Genomic DNA, 22,767 nt, shown 5'->3' with positions numbered 1-22,767 from the left:
TGATGTATTACTTGCATTGTGGTTGGTCTCAATCAGAGAACAAGGCTCCATGATGCAAGAATAGAGATGGCCCCTAGCCTACAGGGTATGTTTACACTGTAGCTAGGAGCAAGCCAGCCAGCTGGAGTAGGCAGACCTGTGCTAGCTTGCCATGTGAGCTCAGACGCACCTTGAGCTGAACTTAGGTGGCTAGCGCACGTCTCTGCCGGTGCCGCAACATCCACACTGTTATTTTTAAGGCACTAGCTTAAGCCGAGCTAGCTCAAACCGGTCTATGTGGGCTGGGAAGTTTGCTCCCAGCAGCAGTGGAGATACATCCCAAAAGGTTACAATCTTAGCGCATGCCAAGGCATAACAGGTGGATAACAGCAAAACAAGCAGGTGCTTGGGGCGGCACATTTCTAGGGGTGGCATTCTGGCGCCGGCCATCATAGGCATGGAGAAAAAGTGCCCCCTCCACCCCAGCTCACCTCCGCTCCGCCTCCGCCTGCTTCCCTGAGCGTGCCGCCGCCACTCCGCTTCTCCCCCCTCCCTCCCAGGCTTGCTGGGTGGAAAACAGCAGTTTCACGCAGCAAGGCTGGGAGGGAGGCAGGGAGGAGAAGCCGAGTGGCGGGGCGCTCGGGGGAGGCAGTAGGGGTGGAGCGGAGGTGAGCTGGAGCAGGGAGCGGTTCCTATACCCCCCTGTTACTTCCTGTGGCCCCCCACCTTAGCTCACCTCCGCTCCGCCTGCTCCCCTGAATGCGCCGCTGCTCCGCTTCTCCCCCGTCCCTCACCTGAGAGGGAGGGGGGAGAAGCTGAGCGGCAGCGTGCCCAGGGGAGCAGGCGGAGTGGAAGTAAGCTAGGGCGGGAGGTCGTGGGGGGGGGGCCGCAGGAAGCAATGGGGGGGGGGAAATGCGGCACCCCCAGGGGAGAAGGAGGGGCCAGGGATTTGGGGTGGGGCTGGGGGCGAGGAGGGCATGAAAAAAGGGAGGGCGGCAAAAAAATTTTTTGCTTGGGGCGGCAAAAATCCTAGAGCCGGCCCTGTCTATGATTTGCTAATAAGAATCCAGTATGTGGGTTGTGTTTCCTAGCTGTGATTGGTCACTAAAGTCACATGATTTTTTTTTCCTCCTGTTCCTAGACTAGATGAGCATTTCTTTTAACCAGGTTAGTAGTTGCTAATGATGAGAGAGAAAAATTTAAATTCTAGCACGTGAGCTTAAAGTTCACTTTCTGTGAGAATTTGTGCTAGTAAAAATCAATTGCACAATCACAGACCAATGACACGTGCCAAGCTGTCCTGCAGTGGCCCAAGGGGACTGTCTGTGACTCCATAGTGAGGCTGTCACTGTACCTGAGGAGTTTACATTTGATATTTGGTTGGTGAAATCTAAATACAGGACTCACAGTCAATTTGGGGTTTGTGCCTGATTCTGAACAGTCTGCCCTGAGGCGGGTCCTCGTGCTTTTGTGCCACTGCAGACCAGCTTGACACTGGCGTTAGGTGACCCGATGTCCTAATTTTATAGGGAAAGTCCCAAGATTTGGGGCTTTGTGTTATATAGGTGCCTATTACCCCCCACCCCCGTCCTGATTTTTCATACTTGCTGGCTGGTCACCCTAACTGGCGTAGTCGGCAGGACGTAACCCCTTGTGTTGGACACCAGCATTTCACACTAGTTAATGTTTCTCCCCTGTCTGGTGATTTACGCAGTTACAAAGGCTTACAATGCAAATGCTCAAATTTTACCTTACAATATGCGATACAGATGTTACAAGCAAGATTAGTGCAGTTAGCAACTTACAAGCATTCAATAAACTCAAAATGCTAAACACATTGTATACCGTTAATACCCATTTTAACACTACTAACACACAGCTGAGCCAGACTGGTTCCAGCTATATATTTGTCAATGTTCAGTGGACACACGGGGATCTTGGCATAAACTGGCACCTGGTCTGCCGGCATCACAGAGGGTGCAAATATGTTCAAAGCCCATTTGATTAAAAGTTGGGATTTTTTCAGTGCAGTATTGCTTAGACATAGTGTGGTTGCACATGGGACTGCACTTCCACAGTCCCCCTTCCTAGCGTATACAAGGCCTTTCACGTGCAGTGGTGACCATTCTTCTGCTTTGAAAGATGAACTGCACTAGGCCAACACATCTCCTATCTGGTAAGAAATCCCCCCTCCTACTTGCAGATTAACACCTTGGTACCTTCAGTAATGAGTAGCACTTTGACCTGACTTCCTCACTTACTAAAACCTTCCCCCAATGATAAACAGCCTTGACCAACCCAACTGCCAATCCCTCTCACCCCTGTGTGTGCTATGTGGGATAGGGATGACGCTCTGAGACTCTGTATGGTCTTACCATGCATAGGGACCCGGGAAACCTACGGTCAGCCCTGAGCGGGAGAAGGAGCCAGACAAGGGGAAGAGGAAGACAAGAGGAGGGGTGTCAATCTGCCATGTGAAATGAAACAGGAGGAATGTGAATCTGAGAAGATGGTACACGAATTCCATGTGGGTAGCCTGCTGGACTATATCACTGATGCCATAAGAAAGGTGGATCGACATTGCAGCAAATATATCTGTGCTATACCATGACCTTACAGGAACCACATCATCATAAGATAGGAGGCTTTTAAATTAAATCTCTCTCATTCTCCCTTGATACATAACACTGAAATTCTGAAAGGAGATTCCTTTGATTTGCCCCAGAGTGCCTAAATTGTGCACCGGCACCAATTTGCACACACAAATGGGCATTCATATGAATGTGTGTGTGCAAATCTGAAGTTTTGCATATGCATATGCTTTTATGTTCCAATATTGCGGCTGCAATTTAGGAAGCTTCTATGAAACCTCAATCTCCCTATGTTCTCAGATGCACCATGTATTAGTCATTAGTCATTTGCTTGGTTATTAGGTCACTTTAAGGACCTGTCCTCAATCTTAATTTGTTTCAAATCTCTGCTTACTTACTCATTGCAGTTTGCCACCCATTTTGACGGCAAGAAATTCAAGAAACTTGGGGAAAGCAGAAGGCTCATTTCAGATTTGGCTGCTGTAAAATGCTAGAAGCTACACAGAGCATATTTCACACAATATCTACAATCTGTTAAATGCAAACGAAATGTGTATTATCCACAACCCGAGGCCAGCAATGCTCAGTTAAGTTAAAGGGAAGCTTAGGTATTTGGGACTTGCATTAGTCATATAACTCACAAAGAAATGTTAAACCCAATATTTACTCACTTGATGGTTCTTGATACGTTTATGCAGCCACTGGATGATCAGGGTGAAGGATGCATCTATCCATTTGTGTGTTGTTTAGAAAAGCTTGCCCAAAGTGCTCAGAGCATTAGATGGGCGCTCTCTCATTGTAGTTGGTAAAACTTCAAATAAATAAATGTCCCTTCAGTCACACTGGAACATCATGCACTTGTAATAGGCTTAACTTTGAGGTGGTATAAACATCTTTCCAACACTCCCCCAACCACTTACTGCTCTCATATACCTCAGTGCAAAAAAACACCCACCCAAACCCAGAAAAGTCTGTTATTTAAATAGCTGTCTCATTTCATATTGCTTCAAGTTCAACGAGGCGGCAATTCTGTGGCATTAGAGCTAGCAAATCATTATTAAAATCACTGCAATTGAAGATTAACGATTAATTAATTATGAGATGACTTCAGAAGCCGAGAGCTTTCTGGTTGGCTTCTGGGGCTGTGACACTCCCATCAGCAAAGCCCGGTGAATTCTGAAGTTTTAAGCCCTTGCCTCGTGTTCATATATGGTTTCCATTTCATAATGTAAGCTCTTTGGGTCATTTTGTTCTGTGTTTTACAGCACCTAGAACAGTGGGGTCTTGGTCCATGCCTGGGGCACCTTGGTACTACTACGTTACAAGAATAATGATAAGTAGGAATACACATTTTGGGCAATGTTTTTCTAGGCAGCTGCTTCCCTTTGTGGATGGTTAGAGCCAATTGGCCTCTGGTCCTATACCACACGGCACTACCATAAGTGTGCCCCATGTCAAATACATAGCTTATGTATTCACTGCATGGATGTTACACCTCCATCAATGTGGGACTGGTCCAGCCAGGTGCTATGGGGCACCAATGTGATAGGTGCTCCACACTTTGCAGGCAGTGCCCCCAGCACATCAGGGACTGAGTCCTGATCAATTGGCATTTCTCATGCAATGGCTGAAATTGGCTGTTTTAATATTTGGGGAGGTGTCTGGTGATGGTTAAGCTTCGCTTCTATATAGAGAGCAACAGAGGGTCCTGTGGCACCTTTGAGACTAACAGAAGTACTGGGAGCATAAGCTTTCATGGGTAAGAACCTCACTTCTTCAGATGCAAGTAATGGAAATCTCCAGAGGCAGGTATAAATCAGTGTGGAGATAACGAGGTTAGTTCAATCAGGGAGAGTGAGGTGCTCTGCTAGCAGTTGAGGTGTGAACACCAAGGGAGGAGAAACTGCTTCTGTAGTTGGATAGCCATTCACAGTCTTTGTTTAATCCTGAACTGATGGTGTCAAATTTGCAAATGAACTGGAGCTCAGCAGTTTCTCTTTGGAGTCTGGTCCTGGAGTTTTTTTGCTGTAAGATGGCTACCTTTACATCTGCCATTGTGTGGCCAGGGAGGTTGAAGTGTTCTCCTACAGGTTTTTGTATATTGCCATTCCTGATATCTGACTTGTGTCCATTTATCCTCTTGCGTAGTGACTGTCCAGTTTGGCCAATGTACATAGCAGAGGGGCATTGCTGGCATATGATGGCATATATAACATTGGTGGACGTGCAGGTGAATGAGCCGGTGATGTTGTAGCTGATCTGGTTAGGTCCTGTGATGGTGTTGCTGGTGTAGATATGTGGGCAGAGTTGGCATCGAGGTTTGTTGCATGGGTTGGTTCCTGAGTTAGAGTTGTTATGGTGCGGTGCGTGGTTGCTGGTGAGAATATGCTTAAGGTTGGCAGGTTGTCTGTGGATGAGGACTGGCCTGCCTCCCAAGGTCTGTGAAAGTGAGGGATCATTGTCCAGGATGGGCTGTAGATCACTGATGATGCGTTGGAGAGGTTTAAGCTGAGGACTGTAGGTGATGGCCAGTGGAGTTCTGTTGGTTTCTCTTCTGGGCCTGTCTTGTAGCAGGAGGCTTCTGGGTACACGTCTGGCTCTGTTGATTTGTTTCTTTATTTCCTTGTGTGAGTATCGTAGTTTTGAGAATGCTTGGTGAAGATCTTGTAGGTGTTGGTCTCTGTCTGAGGGGTTGGAGCAGATGCGATTGTACCTCAGTGCTTGGCTGTAGATGATGGATCGTGTGGTGTGACCGGGGTGGAAGCTGGAGGCATGAAGGTAGGCATAGCGGTCGGTGGGTTTTCGGTATAGGGTGGTGTTAATGTGGCCATCGCTTATTTGTACGGTGGTGTCTAGGAAGTGGACCTCCCGTGTAGATTGGTCCAGGCTGAGGTTGATGGTGGGGTGGAAGCTGTTGAAATCATGGTGGAATTCTTCCAGGGTCTCCTTCCCATGGGTCCAGATGATGAAGATGTCATCAATATAGCGTAGGCAGAGAAGAGGCATGAGTGGACGAGAGCCGAGGAAGCGTTGTTCCAGGTCAGCCATAAAAATGTTGGCATATTGTGGGGCCATGCGGGTGCCCATAGCGGTGCCACTGGTCTGGAGATATATATTGTCACCAAATTTGAAATAATTGTGCGTGAGGATAAAGTCACAGAGCTCAGCAATAAGTTGTGCTGTGTCATCATCAGGGATACTGTTCCTGACAGCTTGTATTCCATCTGTATGTGGGATGTTTGTGTAGAGAGCCTCTACATCCATGGTGGCTAGGATGGTGTTTTCTGGGAGGTCACCAATGCATTGTAGTTTTCTCAGGAAATCTATGGTGTCACGGAGATAGCTGGGAGTGCTGGTGGCGTAGGGTCTGAGTAGGGAGTCCACATATCCAGACAGTCCTTCAGTGAGAGTGCCAATGCCCGAGATGATGGGGCGTCCAGGATTTCCAGGTTTGTGGATCTTAGGTAGTAGATAGAATAACCCCGGTCGGGGCTCTAAGGGTATGTTGATTTGTTCCTGTGTTAGTGTAGGGAGTGTCCTGAGCAGATGGTGCACGTGATGGCCTGTGCCCAAATGACAAAGGCTGCCCCATCACCTCCGGATTTGCAGAGTCGAGGAGTTGTGCTAGTTTCCACTGGTGCACCAAGAGCAGTGCTTGGCCTACCTGAGAAATGGTGGCCCACCGCTAGCTTTGTTCCACATTCCCAGCCAGCTGATCTGGGGTGCTGCGAGCTCTATTCCTCCTGGGCGGGATTTCAACTCTACAGTCCAATAGGGACTTCACTATTGCTCTTGGTTTTACAGGGGAGGCACTCAGCTACTGCAGTGATGGGTGACAGTATCAACCCTAAGATAGACAGAGACAGATAGATGGACTAGGCCAGGTGCTTCCAGGCAGAGAAGGGAGGAAGAGCAAGTCACTCATGTTTCTTCTGGCTGTGAAAGGTTGTGTGAGGGGACAGGTGTGACAGTGTCTGTGGCACTCAGCTTGGCTCTGAGAGAAAGGCCTCTGCTGGGCTCTGACGGCACGGCGAGTGCTCCGAGGAGAGCTGTCAGTTCCTGCGAGTGGAGTCGCTGCTTGCTGCACTCACGCACAGCTCGGCAGGCTGGCACAGCAGGCTGCGGGTATTTGTGGCACTCGGGTCACAGTTTTCCTGGCTGTGTGAAATGATTCACGCTTACAGCTCCCCATGGGGCCTGCACAGGAGCCAGTTGGCACTGTTGAATCTGACTCTGGCAGTGAGGGAAAGCATCATCCGTTAATGAAGGTCATGGGAGAAGGGGAGGGTTAGACTTTAAACCAAACCATCAGAGGTAACCCACAAATCTCTCTCAGTGCCTGGGAAGATGGACAATCAGGGTTAATAATAGTAATTAGTTCCTCTTCATCACCAGTGAGTAAAGCTGAACGATGAATAACACCCATGATGTGGGCTTCCAATTATTTAACAGCCACGGTAATGATGCATGTTCATATATCCCCTTTCTTCAAAATCCCAAAGCACTTGACAAACTTTACAGGCAGATTTCTAAGTGCCACCCACTAGGATACAAGTGTCACTTGCACTTGATGCTGAAATGTCACAATATTCTGTTGAATATCCCATGTGCTGTGTTCATTGGAAACGCCAGGGTGAATTCTTGGGTAGACAGGATGCAACTTCTCAGTTGGTCTCTAGCTAGGATCCTGGGCTCACAGCCCATTTGGATAGAAATTGGTCTAAACCTCCAGAGGGGTCTTTGGAAAAAAAATTGAATCAAACTCCAGATCTAAATCCCCCTGAAGTCTGAGGAAATTCATACCCAGATCTGGACTCTGCAGTCTGGAAACTTGAGTTTTTCAGTTTAAATGATCATTTTCTGAAAGTGTTCCTGGATACACACCCCACTCTTGATAACTCAGATCTTGCACAAGTTAAAGTCAATGGGAGGGTTTGTCCATTACCTTCAATGGTAGAAGGTCAGGATCTGGAGTAGATGAAGCATGGCAGAGAAGATACAATTGGGGTCCCCTGTTTTAATCATGAAAGCCAATGTCCCTGATTTAGAATCAGTCGGGTTGGCTGCTAGAAACTCTCCCCTTTCAACTCCTGGCTCCACAGGCATGGTGGAAAGAAATCCATAAGGACTCCCAAGCCAGTATGTGTTGCTATATGGTGGACCTTTAACTTGAGAGAGGCAGGTTCTGCAATCTTCTGCTTAATGCGAATTCTCAGAGCCATTGGGTCAAATTTTGCTCTTTATTGCACTGGTATCATTCATTTATCTGCTTTTGAAGTATAACACATAGCAGCTCTTTGTCCCACTCTAGTGGCCAGGGCACATACAGAGGTCTACAAGTCTGTACCTGCTTTCAGGGTAGCAAGTCTGGTCCTCTAGATGAAGTGAAATGTCGTGTTTTGAGATGCAGGAGGAGAGCAGGGTTCAATCCCTGCAGATAACTTAACCAGAGGGGTTGTTACACATGTTCAGAGTTAAGATAGTTATCTGCTTTCTCTCAGTGAAGGGCTTTTTTCTGCCCGAGGCTCTCAGCATGACAGAGTGCATGAGTGGACTCTGATTGTCCAGAGATAGATGCAGTAGGAGTTATCTGTATTTCTTCAGGTACCTGATGTGCCCAAACGGGTCTAAGCAATGAAAGCAATTTGATGGTGACATTTCTCTACACACACGTGAGAACGGAAGATATCAGTGACTCACCTTGTTGAAAAAGCAGCCAGGGGCACCAATTAATAGCGTTCCTTTGCAGAGAGAAGCTGGCAGTAGGGCTGGTATAACTCTGGCCTACAACATTTCTTGCAGGATCAATCGGCTATGTGAGCTAAAAAAGCAACTCCAGTATTTCCAGCCAGCAAAGATTCTTTTACATTTTGTTCTGAACCAGTCCTAGAGCAAACGCATTATCGAATGCAGGGCCAATATGAATAAACAATAGAGTGGATTGCATCACATGTGTCTGGTACATGCATTGCTAGCAAAGTGCTTGGCTTTCAAGCTACTCCCCACCCCCAGTACATCCCACTTTTCATGCAAATTTCATTCACTACAGCCACAATTGTGCAGCCACAGAGGAATTGAGGGTAGCGTGTGGAACAGGGGTGCTACTTTGCCAGTCTTTATTTCCTGCCAAGCGCTTGTGTATGTACCATCCATTCCTCCATCTCTATTTCCTTGGCGTCTATTATGACAGTATCTAAATATCAGCAGAGCTATGCAACACTCTAAACCTAAATTATACACACACTGACATGGCCAAGCCTTGTTGAATCCAGTGATGATTTATGGGAGCAGGGCTCTGCTCAGGTGGAACTCAGGAGCTCTGCACGACAGTCTTCTCTCTCCTCCAAGCCTCCTGTGGTGAGCAGGTTTTGGTGCCCCCTCAAGAAGAATCTGGAGACCAGATCCACCACACCGCTATGGTGTCCCACTGAGCCAGCTAATAGATTTGGGGATAATTCCGAGCCATACTCAGAGAGGCTTGACAAGGTGGAAGTTAATTAGCTACAGCTGAGTCTATTTAGGCTCAACACAACACCTCCAGATAAGGGTGTTAGTCAGAGGGAAAGGGGACCGGGGGCATGTGCTAAGCAGAAGCCAGAGCCCTGGGGAAATATAAGAACTGTATTTAGGAATGATTGTGGTTTTTCTGAAGTATTTTTTGGTTCACTGCTTGTAAAACTGCATCAAAGGAAGCACAGCTGGAGATCTCTATATATTGACTATATTTTTCATTAGATTTTTTCCCCCCTGTCTCCCCCGCCACACTCTGTTCTTTATTTCTTAGCATTTCCCAGAGCATGAGGCCACCAACATTACAGCAGGCTCAGCATTTGGCAGGATGAGTTTGTTCATCACTAATTAAAACAAAAGATTTCAGGCGTTTTCCACTCTCCTTTATTAGTTCTGCTGTGCGATAGCAAATTGGAGCCCTTGTTATGCTGTCAGCAGAGCTATTATTATTATTATTTATTATTTACAGTATAACTTGTGACTCACTTCCTATGTTGTGGATCTTCCACCATCTGTTTAAAAAAAAAAAAAGAAAGAAAGAATAGCTGTCATTTTCTGAAACATGATTCAAATCGGAACATTAAAAGAGAACCAAATGAAGCCAATTAACCACAGTGTGCTCTGTTAATCTGAGTTTAACTTCCATTCCAAACCAGAGAGAGACCCAAAGAGCCAAACTTTGGTAGAGCTAGTGTGTTTGTTTTTTCAATTCTGCCAATTTTGTATTGAACTGTTGATTTCAGCTAAAAAAATATGCAAATATTCCTCTGTTTTTGACCAATTCTAAACATTGTATGTGGATCCACATCTGGATTTGAAGCTCCAGAATGTGCTCTGTCTAAAGGTTCCAACTTTAGAAAAGTTTGGATCTCAAATCTTCAAATCTCTGAACGTTCCAAACCTGGAGTTGTTTGATTTTGGAGAGCTGCAAAGGACAGGGCAGGATCTGGTTCTGTAGTTGGCAGCCAGGTTTTTGTTTTAAGCTCATATCTCATTAAAATGAAGCTCCCAGACAAAGAGTTGTGCTTACATAGGACCTCATCCAGTGCCCCTGGAAGTTAAAGGGAGTCTTTCCATTTACGTAGTGTTGTACGATTTAAGGCCAGAAGGGACCATCAATCATCTTGTTCTGTATCTCAAACACCACCCAGCATCCCTGCATGTTAAACCCAACAACTAGAATTAGACCGAAGGATTACAGTCCTCGGGAGACTGTCCAAAAGGCAGAGAACAGAAGGGCTTTGGATCAGGCCCATAGAGCAGCAGGAAACAACACTGGTCAAGCATGAGCATGTTGTCTCTGGAACAGGGGGCCTGCTAGCCACTTCACTTCAAAGACGTGTGTGTAAACATTTTCTTTGGCGTTAGTCCACATGGTTTCACACTCCTGAGCTTGGCTTGAATCTCAAAGCTGAGTTTAAACAAGCAAAGCTTCTCCTGATTCAAGGCCACATTTTAATTATAAATATTATTTATTATTTTCGGATTAAGTCATAAATTGGGGCCAGGTTTGCTTGGACCTGGGCCAGTGTTTCAAGACCCTGACCCAATCTTTTGAGGAAAGTGGTCTGAGCTCTAGATTTGTAACAAAACCGAACACATTTCAACATGGCCTCAGGTTCTGTGGCAAACATTTCATGTCACCTTAGAAATGCTCCTTTGAACCCGGGACTCTAATGAGGCATCGTCGTCTCCCTGGGTGGCTAGAGATGGACATGGGTGGGAGTAGGGGATCGATGACGGACTCTGAATTTGGAGATGGAGGTTAGGATTGAGGAAGAATTCTTCTATCAGCAGAAAGGCTCCAGCCTTGCAGTTGGGGACAGTGCTGAGTTCCCGGGGCTGAGCAGCGGAACTGCATTCCTGGCTGCAGTTATTTATATTCCACTAACAGCATTGTTTACACAAACCGCACGAATGCAAATCAACACGAGGATGCGCCGGAGTCGGTGAGGTGTGCAGCAGGAACGGGCTCCCGGGATTGGTTTTAGTAATGTAGTGTTAACGCAGCTACACATGGCTACCCACACTTTCATATCCGAGAGAGAGGGAACACTCATTACCTGGGACACTGGCCGAGTCCTTGTACTCAACAAGAGAGGGGAAAAAAAAAATAAAAATGGACTTCATTATCACAGGCTGCCTGTCAATCACTCGCCATTCCACTGAGCCTGCCTTACTTTTCACGGACTGAAGGGTCCTACTCCCCGTCGCTAAGGGAAAGAGGTGTGTGTGTGAAGTGTGAATGGAATCAGAGCGGGTAACATGATGACTAGCATTGTTCTGCTCACTTCCTCCCGCCGCAAGCAGACATGAATTCAAACACAGCCTGTCAGGAAAGATTTTCCATACCCTCATACTAGCTAGCCAGCTCTGATACATACTTAGCCCCCCATTACATCAGCATCTCCCAATCTTTAATTTATTTATTCTTGTGATGGGGTGGATTGGATTGGAACTGAAGGGCTTAAAGAGCAACTCTGGGCCTAGACGACCCCACCCATCTGCACCTGCAGAGCATGCTCCCGGGAGCCAGACAGCTCAGATGGGGGCTGACAAGGCAGAGCCCGATGGAGTGGGAGGGCCCGGACTCCCCTACCAATCCCCCTCTCATTAAGAGGGACACAAAACCCCATACTTTTTAGACTGTCCCCTGGTGGGAAGAAGGAGAAGGCTTAATAACTTAGGCTTGGTTGTTGACCCCAGGTACTCCACCTCTCCAGAATTGGGAAGAGATAAGGCTGAGTGGATTACCTGACTGGAGGGTTGACTCCACCAAAAACAAAAAGACAGACCGACACCAGGTGTGAAGGTGGTCCAAGGTAAAGTGTGGAAACGCGGCAAATATAGGCTTCACCTCCTAACCAGTAGGTGATGCTTCCAGCGAGTAGTGGCCATCATAATCTTCCAAACACCCTGGTAGATAGGGAAGTATTATTCCCATTTTACAGATAAGGGAAATGAGGCACATGGGCTCACATCCCCAAAGGCATAAAGGAGCCTAACTGCCATGGGAGTTAAAGACCTAAATACCTTTCCTGGTCTGGGCCAGAGACTAAGGGCCAGATTTTGAAAGATATTTATGTGTCTAAAGATGCAGATAAGCACCTAGGCCTGGATCTGCAAAAGGATTTAGTCATTGTGACGCCTGGATTGGGACACACAGATGAGTTAAGTGGAGAAACATTCTCCCCAAACTGAATTTTTTAGTTTTGGGGCATTCCATTCTTTCACAAAAAAATCAAAACCAGACATTTTTCATTAAAAAAAAAAACAAAAAAACAAACAAAAACAAAAAACATTAACCACAAAACCCAATTTTCTGTAAAAAAACAAAACAGTTTTGACAGAATTTTTTTTAACTGTCTCTAATGTTAACCTTAAGTTCACATGTGTGTTTCTAAATCCCATAAGAGTACTGGCCAGAGGATCCTTATGTGTTTTCTGGAGCCCTTTGGGATATAATCTACAGGACTGCTCGTATGTTTTCTAGATCCTCACTAACCGGGTCACTGAAGTGTTACCCAGAACCCTTCGGGGCAGTTCCATTTAGCTCATCAGCTTGAAGTCACCTCTCAATCCACCATCGTGTGTTTGGAAGGCTCTGCCAGCTATTCAGCCCCCTGTCTTTTCTCTGAACTTACCATAAACTAGCAAGGATCTTGTTTTAATAGATTTTTTTTTTTACTGTAGTTTTCCAAATGTAATTAAAAGCAATAAATATTCCTGCACACAACACTGTGGACCTTGAATAGCCGGCGGGTCAATACTGCTTTCCTAGTGAGGCGGGTAATAAATCTTTATTCCTTTTTGAATGGAAATAAGGACAGGATTTTTATTCATGAATTCTGTGACCCAGCGAAGTGACATTTTCAAAACAAACACTCCAGAAATGAGGAGTTTTCTCTGCAGAGTGGGTTAATCTGCTCTCTTCTCAGCATGTCTCTTTCATACTGATGATGATTCTCCCGATGCCTTTTAATCCCAGCAGCTCGTTATTTTGCAGCAGGAAGAAATATAAAACAAAATAAAGACACTAGGAGAGAACTGAGTAGCATTGCGGGGCAGGGGAGGGGGATATTTTGGAATGGTTCCTTCCTCTGAAGGTTTGTTCTGCTCAGCATGTCCGGAGCTCTGGATTCAAGGTCCAGTCACGTTCATGGCAGTGCCAAAGCAGGGGGTGGTCTTGAAGTCTCAGCCCTACAAAGCTGCATTCCTTGTGCCGTCTGAGCTGTCGGACTTCATTAGCTTCTACTACTAGATGGCGGCTGTTTCTCTGAACCCAGATCAAACAGAAGCATTTTGCACTCATCTGCAATTGACATTATTTGGTTATGTAATCTAATTGGCTCAGGATGCTCCATGAGCGGGGGAACGAAGCCAGGTTTTTGCAAAACAAAATTGCAATGCAACGGATGTAAATTGCCATCGAGTTCTGTGCTTTTCGGACTCTGCTTAGAGGGGAGGCAGGCTCCAGAATGAAGTCTCTGGATTGTTCCCCCCCTTCTCTGTGCTTTCTACCAATGAGGCTAAGCTTAGCGACAGGCCCCTTCTCTGTGAAAAGGGATTAGATATGGATTGAGTTGCTATTTGTTCTTAAACTGAGCTTCTGAACCAGTTACTGAGCCGAATTCAGTGTGGGTAGAACCGGATGCAAGTCTGTAGATTTCAGTGGAGCTACAATGGGGAATTGGGCCCATTTTCCTTGTGGTAAGGAACATGGCTCTCCCAGGCTCCTAAGCCTGGAGTTTTTTTGCATACTTATGTTTGAGTTCAGCTTCCCTCCCCATTACTCTAATAGAGGAAGCTTTGTCCAGTTCACTGACAACCATTCACATGCTATCGGCTAGCTGTCTAAACTGCAATAGGTATTTCTAGGACACCCAGCGTCCTACTTGTAGGCATCTTGTAATAAATACGTATATCAATGTATCTGCACACATGCCTTATCCTAGCAGCATGGAGAAGGTCCTATGGAAAGTAGAGTTATGACCTGTGCTGTCATTTTGGTGGGAGAAATATTGCCCTGCGATGGCATCTTCCATGTGAAAACCCTGAGCCTATACAAACATCAGTTAAACTGCCTTGGGAAGTAGGGACCCATTCAGCCCATTTTAAAGAGACTGACACAGAAAGATCAAGCCACTTGCCCAGAAACACACAGCAAGTTAATGGCAGAGCTGGGGATAGAAGTGCCGGCACCCAACCCCTCCGACTATCCATCAGGCTACAGCAGGTGCTATCAGGCTGCTAGAAATATCTGCTACTGGCAACTCCCCCGGTGTTTGCTTCGTCCTGCTGAATGTGACACACATGTAAGTTGCGTGATGACTGAGCCTATGAGAAGATCAGAGAACGGCAGGGGAAAGGAAAAGAGTCTGGCAATGTTTGGAAGTGAGGTTATAATTCAGGATGCTATAAGCAAGCAAAACTATTATTGACTGAAGGGAACCATCATAGAATCATAGAATCATAGAATATCAGGGTTGGAGGGGACCTTAGGAGGTCATCTAGTCCAACCCCCTGCTCAAAGCAGGACCAATTCCCAACTAAATCATCCCAGCCAGGGCTTTGTCAAGCCGGGCCTTTAAAACCTCCAAGGAAGGAGATTCCACCACCTCCCTAGGTAACACATTCCAATGCTTCACCACCCTCCTAGTGAAATAGTGTTTCCTAATATCCAACTTAGACCTCCCCCACTGCAACTTGAGACCATTGCTCCTTGTTCTGTCATCTGCCACCACTGAGAACAGCCGAGCTCCATCCTCTTTGGAACCCCCCTTCAGGTAGTTGAAAGCAGCTATCAAATCCCCCCTCATCCTTCTCTTCTGGAGACTAAACAATCCCAGTTCCCTCAGCCGCTCCTCATAAATCATGTGCTCCAGACCCCTAATCATTTTTGTTGCCCTCCGCTGGACTCTCTCCAATATTTCCACATCTGAGCATCAGAGCTGATGGCCTTAACCAGCAGAGCTATACTTTCCCCATAGACTCAGAGCACTTTGGTGACAGTAGAGCTGTCTAAGATTAATTTGAGTTATTTTAATTATGATTTTCCTTTCTGTCTCTGTCACATACACAATCTGTCTGGACAAAAAACTGCAGGTTTCCTTCAACTTAGGATTAATTAAAAAAGAAAAGTCAATAAGTCTCTCAGCAATTACTACCTTTTTCACTTGGTCATTTGAGGCAGTAGGGGCTTAGAAATTGAATTTTCAGAGAGAAAGTCATATCTTGTAGGTCCCAACACAAGGTTCTCTAATAAAAATAATCTTTTTCTTTAGCTAGTCCCAGAGTTGGCTTCATGGTTTCCCCTCCTACAATTTGTAGTACAAGGCATTTTATTTTTAATCACACTCAGGCAGATGGAAAATGAATGTTTTCAGGTGAAAGGCTTGGGAGTTTTTGTGTGCATGACCGTGTGTGAGGTGTATGGGAGGGGCTGGTGAAATGTAGATGGGACAGAATAACTGAAATAATGATCATCTTTAATTGGCCAGGGCTCAGTGATAGTCTGTCCACTAAGCAGTGTGTCCAATCATTATCTCAGGCCTGAACCAAAGTCCACTGGGAGGCTTTCCATTGGTTTGGACCAGGCCCCACTTGAGCTGCGTAAACACATCACAGACATAATTCAGCACTGGGGGATGACTGTGTTCCGGATTCCTAATTAGATTTCAGCCTCTGTCAGGTCAGTTTGGGACAGAAAGTGGAAAAGCACCAAATCACCACACAAGCTTTAATCTTTTATTTCCTAAGAAAAGCAGGGGTTAGACTAGATGGCACCCCAAAATCCACAATGTGAGGAAAGGATAAGACAGAAGCAAGGGCTAAAAAAAAAGAAAGAGAGAGCGAGCCAGACTGAGACACAGGGAGAGAAGTAAGAATAAAGAGAAGAGAAACCTACAAACCGCTACATTCTACACCGCTAGACATTGAGTTTTCTGGAGTTACTCCGATTACATTGTTGGAATTGATGGCAACATTTGGCCCTACCCCTCATGGTTTAAGTTGTACAAAATCAGGGCTTGAGGTTGATTTTCACATTCCCATTCGGTGAGTCCAGCAAGCATTTGTCAGACCGAGAGAGAGAAGGGAAAATTGTGCGTGCTTTTTTCATAACTAACCTGCTTTGCCCAGAGCCCCTGCTGGGTGAACAGCAATGCTCCCTGCAGGTTTGTTTAGGAAAGTTACATTGGTTTCTCTCTCACAGAGTGTGTTAACATTCTTCTCCCAGAAGCGCCTCTCCTTGCATTTATCATCATTTGAAATTGCTGGGGTGGGAGGGGGAATAAATTGAGAATAACAATAAAAGAATCGGAGAAACGTTTTACTGAAAAACAAAAGAAATAAACCCAGAAACTAACTTTGGAGTCTCTGTGTCTGGCACTGAGGCACATAAGCCTCTCTCTGCTGCTGCTGCCAACCAATCAGGACCTGGCTCGGAGACCGAGTATGCTGTCACCACAAACGGCGTGTAAAAAATTATTCCGCATTTTAATAGCCCCAAAATGGGGTTTAATGCAGCTGGGGCTGCAGCCCAGGGTAAATGATGCAAGATCCCTCTCTGAAAACCAATTCATGGTTGCTAACATCTTTGCTTCCTCACTAGCTTAATCCAGTAGGAACCTCAGGGGCTCGTGCTTTCTGTCAGGCTGTTTCAAAAGAAGTAAATATGGTTTGCCAACCCTGGAAAGTTTTCGGGTTTTGAACCTGTCTTGGCCCAGTAAAGTAACACAGACAAGAGTTAATAAACCGGAGCCGAGGTCCGCTTGTCACTTCAGGCCAGGTTCTAATTCCACTGGTGCTCCTGCAAAGCCATGCTGGTTTAACAGAAAATAGACGCTGGGCTTTCTGGGACAAAGTGCCTTCCGACCTGGCTTAAAAGCTCTTTCCCTGAGGCACCCTCTATGATCTTGGGATGCGCAGGGCCCCATCAGCTTCCCCATGTACAGCTCTGCATTTAGAAGACCCTGCAACTCTTTCCTCACCAGAGAAGGTCTTGACGTGACACCCTCTGGAGCTCCTTAATGCCCCACAGGAAGTCACTGTGGGATGATGTGACAGCTGAATGTCTCAACTCTGCACTGCCCTAGGCCCCCACCAGCCTACCATGAGTGAGTGAGCTCAGGATCCGAACTCAAATCAACTTGCAGAGCTGACATTATCCTGCTTGGTAATGTGTCACTGTGATGCCACTTGACTGCTGGGCTGGAATTCATGTTCATTTCACACAATGCAACGTGTGGGCATGATGCCATGTGGCCCTGTGCATGTGACTAAGAATAACATCCTAGGGAGCACTGATGGGAACTTGTTCTGGGGAGTGAGTATGGTGCCAGTGGCACTGAACTTTAAGATAGATCTGTTTGCTCATTACTGTCACTGTTCTCTGGTGTTAATGCACTTGTAGGACAATGGCCTTGGGTTGAGAGAAAATTAGTGTGAGCAGAGGGTCTGAATGCTGCTACGGTCCTTAGATGCCTATTCAGGTATCAAAATGACCAGCTAGAGAAGAGGAGGAGACAGAAAAAAATTCTACCTATGCACACCCTTGAACCATTACAAGATGGGTGCTTTACAGTCTCATCTAATACCCGAAAAGTGCTTCACACACCAGTCACCACCTCAAAATGACCATGAATTTTCAGTGGAAACTTTGACTTGCTCCTGTTTTTTTCTGTCCATGGTGCTGAAATACTGAATCTCCTGAAGTTTAGAGCTGACTAAATAACCAACAGTTTGTTAGAGGAATTTCATCATTTCTTCAGTTTGCATATTGTCCACATACAAATTTCAAAATTCCCAAATATTAGTCATTGTTTAAAATTATTTTCACATTTCTTCAGCGAATGAAAGTCTTCAGCGGCAGATAGTTCAAGTTGAAATCCATGCTGCATGGTCAGTTACATGAGTCCTATGTAATGTATCTGTATTCTGATTGGGTAACATGTAACTAATCACATCAGCAACATCATCCACTTTGGACTGCATCTTTGTGTGTGAAATTTGCTTGTGTAAAATATTAAAATAGTTGAGCTCCATATTGACTTTTGATGCATGTTCAACTAAAATAGCTCATTTGCTAGAATATTTGTGGAAAGCAACAGGGGCAGAACCTGAATTTTCCTAATGGGGTGCTGATCTTTTGGAGGGGAATCTCTCTGGGGCTGAGTACATGAAGGGGGTGTCAGAGTGGGTGAGAGTCTCCCTGTGGATGTCAGATCCACCTGAAATTCTCATTCAGAGATGGATTTTGTGCCATGTCTATAGGGCAATGGCTGTTTCCCCTCTGTTCTGGGCATGGGGGATCAATGGGATGTAGGGGGCACCCCCATCCCCAGGGGCACAGATGGAAGCTCCCCCCATTGCAAAGAGGCTCCCCCTTCCCCTTCTAAGGAACCTCATCTTCTTGAGCCTCCTTCAGCCCTGCTTCCTCCAACCTCTCCCAACTCAAGGTCCTCACCTCAGAGCCAGCAGTCCTCATACTGGGTCAGTAGCCTCTGGAGTGGCTAATAGGCCTGGACAGTGCTGGGTGGACCCACTGTAGCCTCTGCCCTGAACCCTGATTGTGTTGGTGGGCAGCAGAATCTATGGCCAAGGGCAGGGCAGCAGGTACCCCTGACTCTTCTCCGCTCTTGACACCCCTGGAAGTCAGCCATAAAGAGAGACCAGGAGAGTCAAATAAAATTTGTTCAGGAATTCAAATTAATATACGTGGAGTGGTCTAGGTAGACTTATCCCTGCCTCAGTGCAAGGGGCTGGGGACTAGATGACATCTTGAGGTCCTTTCCAGACCACCATTTCTTGGATTTCTATTATCTTTATGCAATATTGACCCACCTCTAGTAACATTACAGTAACACCTGCATATATACATACAGTTGGGTTGGGCTTTTGCCTCTAAACCTCTGTTTGTGGGATTCATTATCTCAGTGGTTTCTGAATGGATTGAACTGAGATTTTTCATGTCAAATTCTCTTCTTGGAGGTACACTGTATTTAGCTCCAGCCCCCCAAAATAGTGACACTAATTTAAGGAACTGATCCTTTCTAAAGCTCAGAAGAATGGTCACAGCACAAAGGGAGAGGGAGGTGTCGGGAGGTCATGGAATTTCACACACTGAATGGTAGAAGTCCCAAATTCTGCACTATTCTTTTCTTTTGTGCTCAGTGGGGATCTCCTGAAGTGTAGGTAATAAAAGAAAATGCTCCGGAGACAGAACTTAAAGGACACTATATGAACTCATCTACAAGGGGAAGCAAATGAGGCAGAATCCAAATGCTGTATAGAAACAGACTTTAGATCAACATTTATAACAGAGACGTGGCAGGTGGGTTTCACCTCTCACTAGTCGGAATGTGCTCAAAAGCCAAAGGGCTAAATTCTTGCTCTCAGTTGTGCCTATGCAATTCTGGCCTGACTTTGCTGAAGTCAGTGGACTTACATGGATGTAATTGCAAGCAGAATTTGGCCTCAAAAGGATGTAACAAGGACCCCTTCCTCCACAGAAGCCTTTCCTAAATGGAGCTTTCTCTGAATGGGGACTTCATTTATAGCACTACCAGCTTTCGCTCCAGACTAGAACATCTTCCTGGTAAGGGGTATGATGCAGTGACCACATGATCTGCTTTGTAAGGGCAGTGTATAAACAACATACCCTCCTTTTCTCACTGTTCATCTTGCTACCACTCATTCTCTTTTTGCAGTGCTTGCCCAGTCTGAGTCTGACTTGACCTGGGCACCTCAATGAATCAGGAATAGAATCTACCAGGAACAAAGCCATGGACCCTTGTTCAGTTACTAGACCACGGAACAAAACCCAGCAGTAACAACTCTATTCCTGGTTCGGCCCCAAGGCTGAGCTTGCCCAAGGCAGCAGCAGGACACATAACTTTCCAAGGTAAGTCCTTTGTGTGGATTCATAGTGACAACAAATAGACCACTCCATGTATCACTTTTGATCACTTATTTTAACACGTGTTCTATTCATGTGGTTCACAGTAACTCCACTTAGTTACAGTGTAGCAGGTTCCAAAGCAGAGGTCCCCATGTTTGCAGAGCTACTTCGCTACTGAATGACCACTCAATGCCTTGACTTTGCAGGGTGATGTCTCTGGGATGGACGTTCCATTATGGGGTGACTCAGTGTTACAATGTCCTCACACAATGAGAACGTTGCCAAGCAACGTCGGGAGGTAACGCCATCATTACTCAGTGGCTCTCTGCATCATCACCTCTGCTCTGGAAAAAAGTCAGTAACAGAATGGGATCTAGAAGGGCTCTGTTCTAGTCTTAGCTCTATGCTCTAGCCATGCTGCTGGGTGAGAAGGGGAAGAAGATGCTTTTCCTTTCTCCTCTGCCTTCCTCTACCCTTCCTGACCACATGCAGAGTTGGGGACAGATCCTGGCAGTTCCCAGGCAGTTCCCTTAGTACTCCCCATGTCTTATATCAGGCCAGGTAAAGTGAGAGGCTCTTACCCATGGAGTCGATGTGTCTCTAGAGCCACAGGCTGAGTACCTACTGCTCCAAGGTTTAACTCTCACCTTGGATTAGATAAGGATTAGATAAGTCCATGGAGGATAGGTCCATCAGTGGCTATTAGCCAAGATGGTTGGGATGCAACCCCATGTTCTGGGTATCCCTAAACCTCCATCTGCCAGAAGCAGGGACTGGATGGTAGGAGATGGCTCATTCAAAATTGCCCTGTTCTGTTCACCCCTCTGAAGCATCTGGCACCAGCCACTGTGAGAGACAGGATATTAGGTTAGGTGGATCATTGGTCTGACCCAGTATGGCTGTTCTTATGTCCCCCCCCCCTTGATTATTTATTGGAACGACCCGCTTCCCCTGATCTACTTAACATGGCTAATGTATTGCTTTGTTTTTTATTTCTTCAGCTCAGGCTGTACATAATCTACTGAATCCTCTTTTTATAGTCAAAATAAGGAGGCAATAATACATTGTCAAAGAAAGAATTGCTTGTATGGCTCTGGTGTGTAGATAATTGAAAAAAAAATCCTTCCCCTCATAGAGGTCTTAAACCAGTGCCCTTTTCTATCCCTAGCACGGCAATGTGCCCCCACTTGCCCCTACCACGGGGAAGAGATGAGAAATACTGACCTTGGCTGATCACAGTGCATTTTCACTGTGGATCTGCCCAGCGTAATTTAGCACAGGTGTGTCTGTAATTGGGATACATGTGGGAAATTTTGCACAGCCTAGCTCACCCTTTCACCTGCGCTCTGGGGCTGGAGTGTGGAACTCACTGGCCTGCACCTGGAAGCAAGCTGGTGGCCGATGAAATGAATTCCCCAGTGGATGAGAATGCTAGCAGAGTGTGAATTTCACCCCCTCCACAAAGGGGCCAGCAGAAGGCTATGCCATTCCTAGGCCCTATTTGTATGGGTGAAGCAGGATTTAAGAAGTGCAGCGTCCTTTTGCTGGCTGGCTGGGCAGGGGTGACTTTCATCCAGATCATGTAATTGTATGGTGGGTTTAGAAAAGGAGGCAAAAGTTGCACCTGAGCAGACTTTGCATAGATCAAAGTCCCATTCCTCAAACAGCAGAGAGGTATTTGGTTTCTGGGTCTGGAACAGCTCTGGGATTGGCCTGCAGTGGACTGAGAGATGAGTGTGAACCCTGGAACTGAAGAGACTATATAGATCCCCATTCAACCTCTGCCACCTCACTCATGCTTGAGAACCTACCTGCAAAGAGGAAGTGGAAATTTCCTCTGCTGCGATGACAGGATATTAACATAGGTGTCACCAGTGGCGGTGACAGCTCAAAGCAGCTACTGTTAACTGCACAGCCACATAAAATGTAATCCAGACATCAGCTGCCTTTACTGCAATGTTTAAGGGCTGATAGATGGTCCTGAATGGAACTAAACCATCGAACCACAGCTCTGAATAAGGGACAAAACAGCAGCTTGGATTAACAGGGACATTGAGCTTTAATGTTCAACAGGACAGCAGTTCTAAATACTTTACCAAAACATTGTAATTCCAGTTGATAACTACATCCACTGACACTTCCCCCTTGAACCACAAAGAAAATATTTGAGTACTAACACCAAGATAACAAAAAATACATTGAGAAATACATGGGTCAGAGCTAAGGTTGTCAGGTTGTGCTGAAATATACAATTATATATACTCAAAAAGAATAATGTGTTTGTTTATGATCTGGGCCATGGAAGACTTACAATACTGTTATATTGTTATTAGAGATAAAAAGAACATATAATTCTAATTGTATTACAACAAAGCAATAATACTTGGATTGTAAACTCTTTGGGGCAGGGGCGGTCTTTTTATTCTGTTTGTCCAATGAGGTCCTGCTCTGTGATTGGATTTCTTAGGCACTACCATAATACAAATAAATATATAAATAAAATCCTTAACCATTCATTTCCTTGCTTTTAAGTGCTTGGCTTTTGTAAGTGGTGCAGTATATATCTTTTGCCTCTTAACTGATTGTGGAAATGAAATGTTTTGGTGTTAGCATTTCCAGAGAGTTTTTGGTTTGTTTGTTTTTAAGAAAACACTTTTTATTTTTTAACATTTTGCTTTGGTGACTGAAAATACTGAGTTAGCGTATGAGCTATGCAGATTTACCCCTGCTGAGGATTTGGCCCGTGCATTTTTTTCTCCAAGTGTTAAAAAAGTGGGATGGATGACT

This window comes from Trachemys scripta, chromosome 17 (genome assembly GCF_013100865.1).
Source record: "Trachemys scripta elegans isolate TJP31775 chromosome 17, CAS_Tse_1.0, whole genome shotgun sequence".
NCBI classification, from domain to species: Eukaryota; Metazoa; Chordata; order Testudines; family Emydidae; genus Trachemys; species Trachemys scripta.
Note: the sequence above shows the minus strand (reverse complement) of the source record.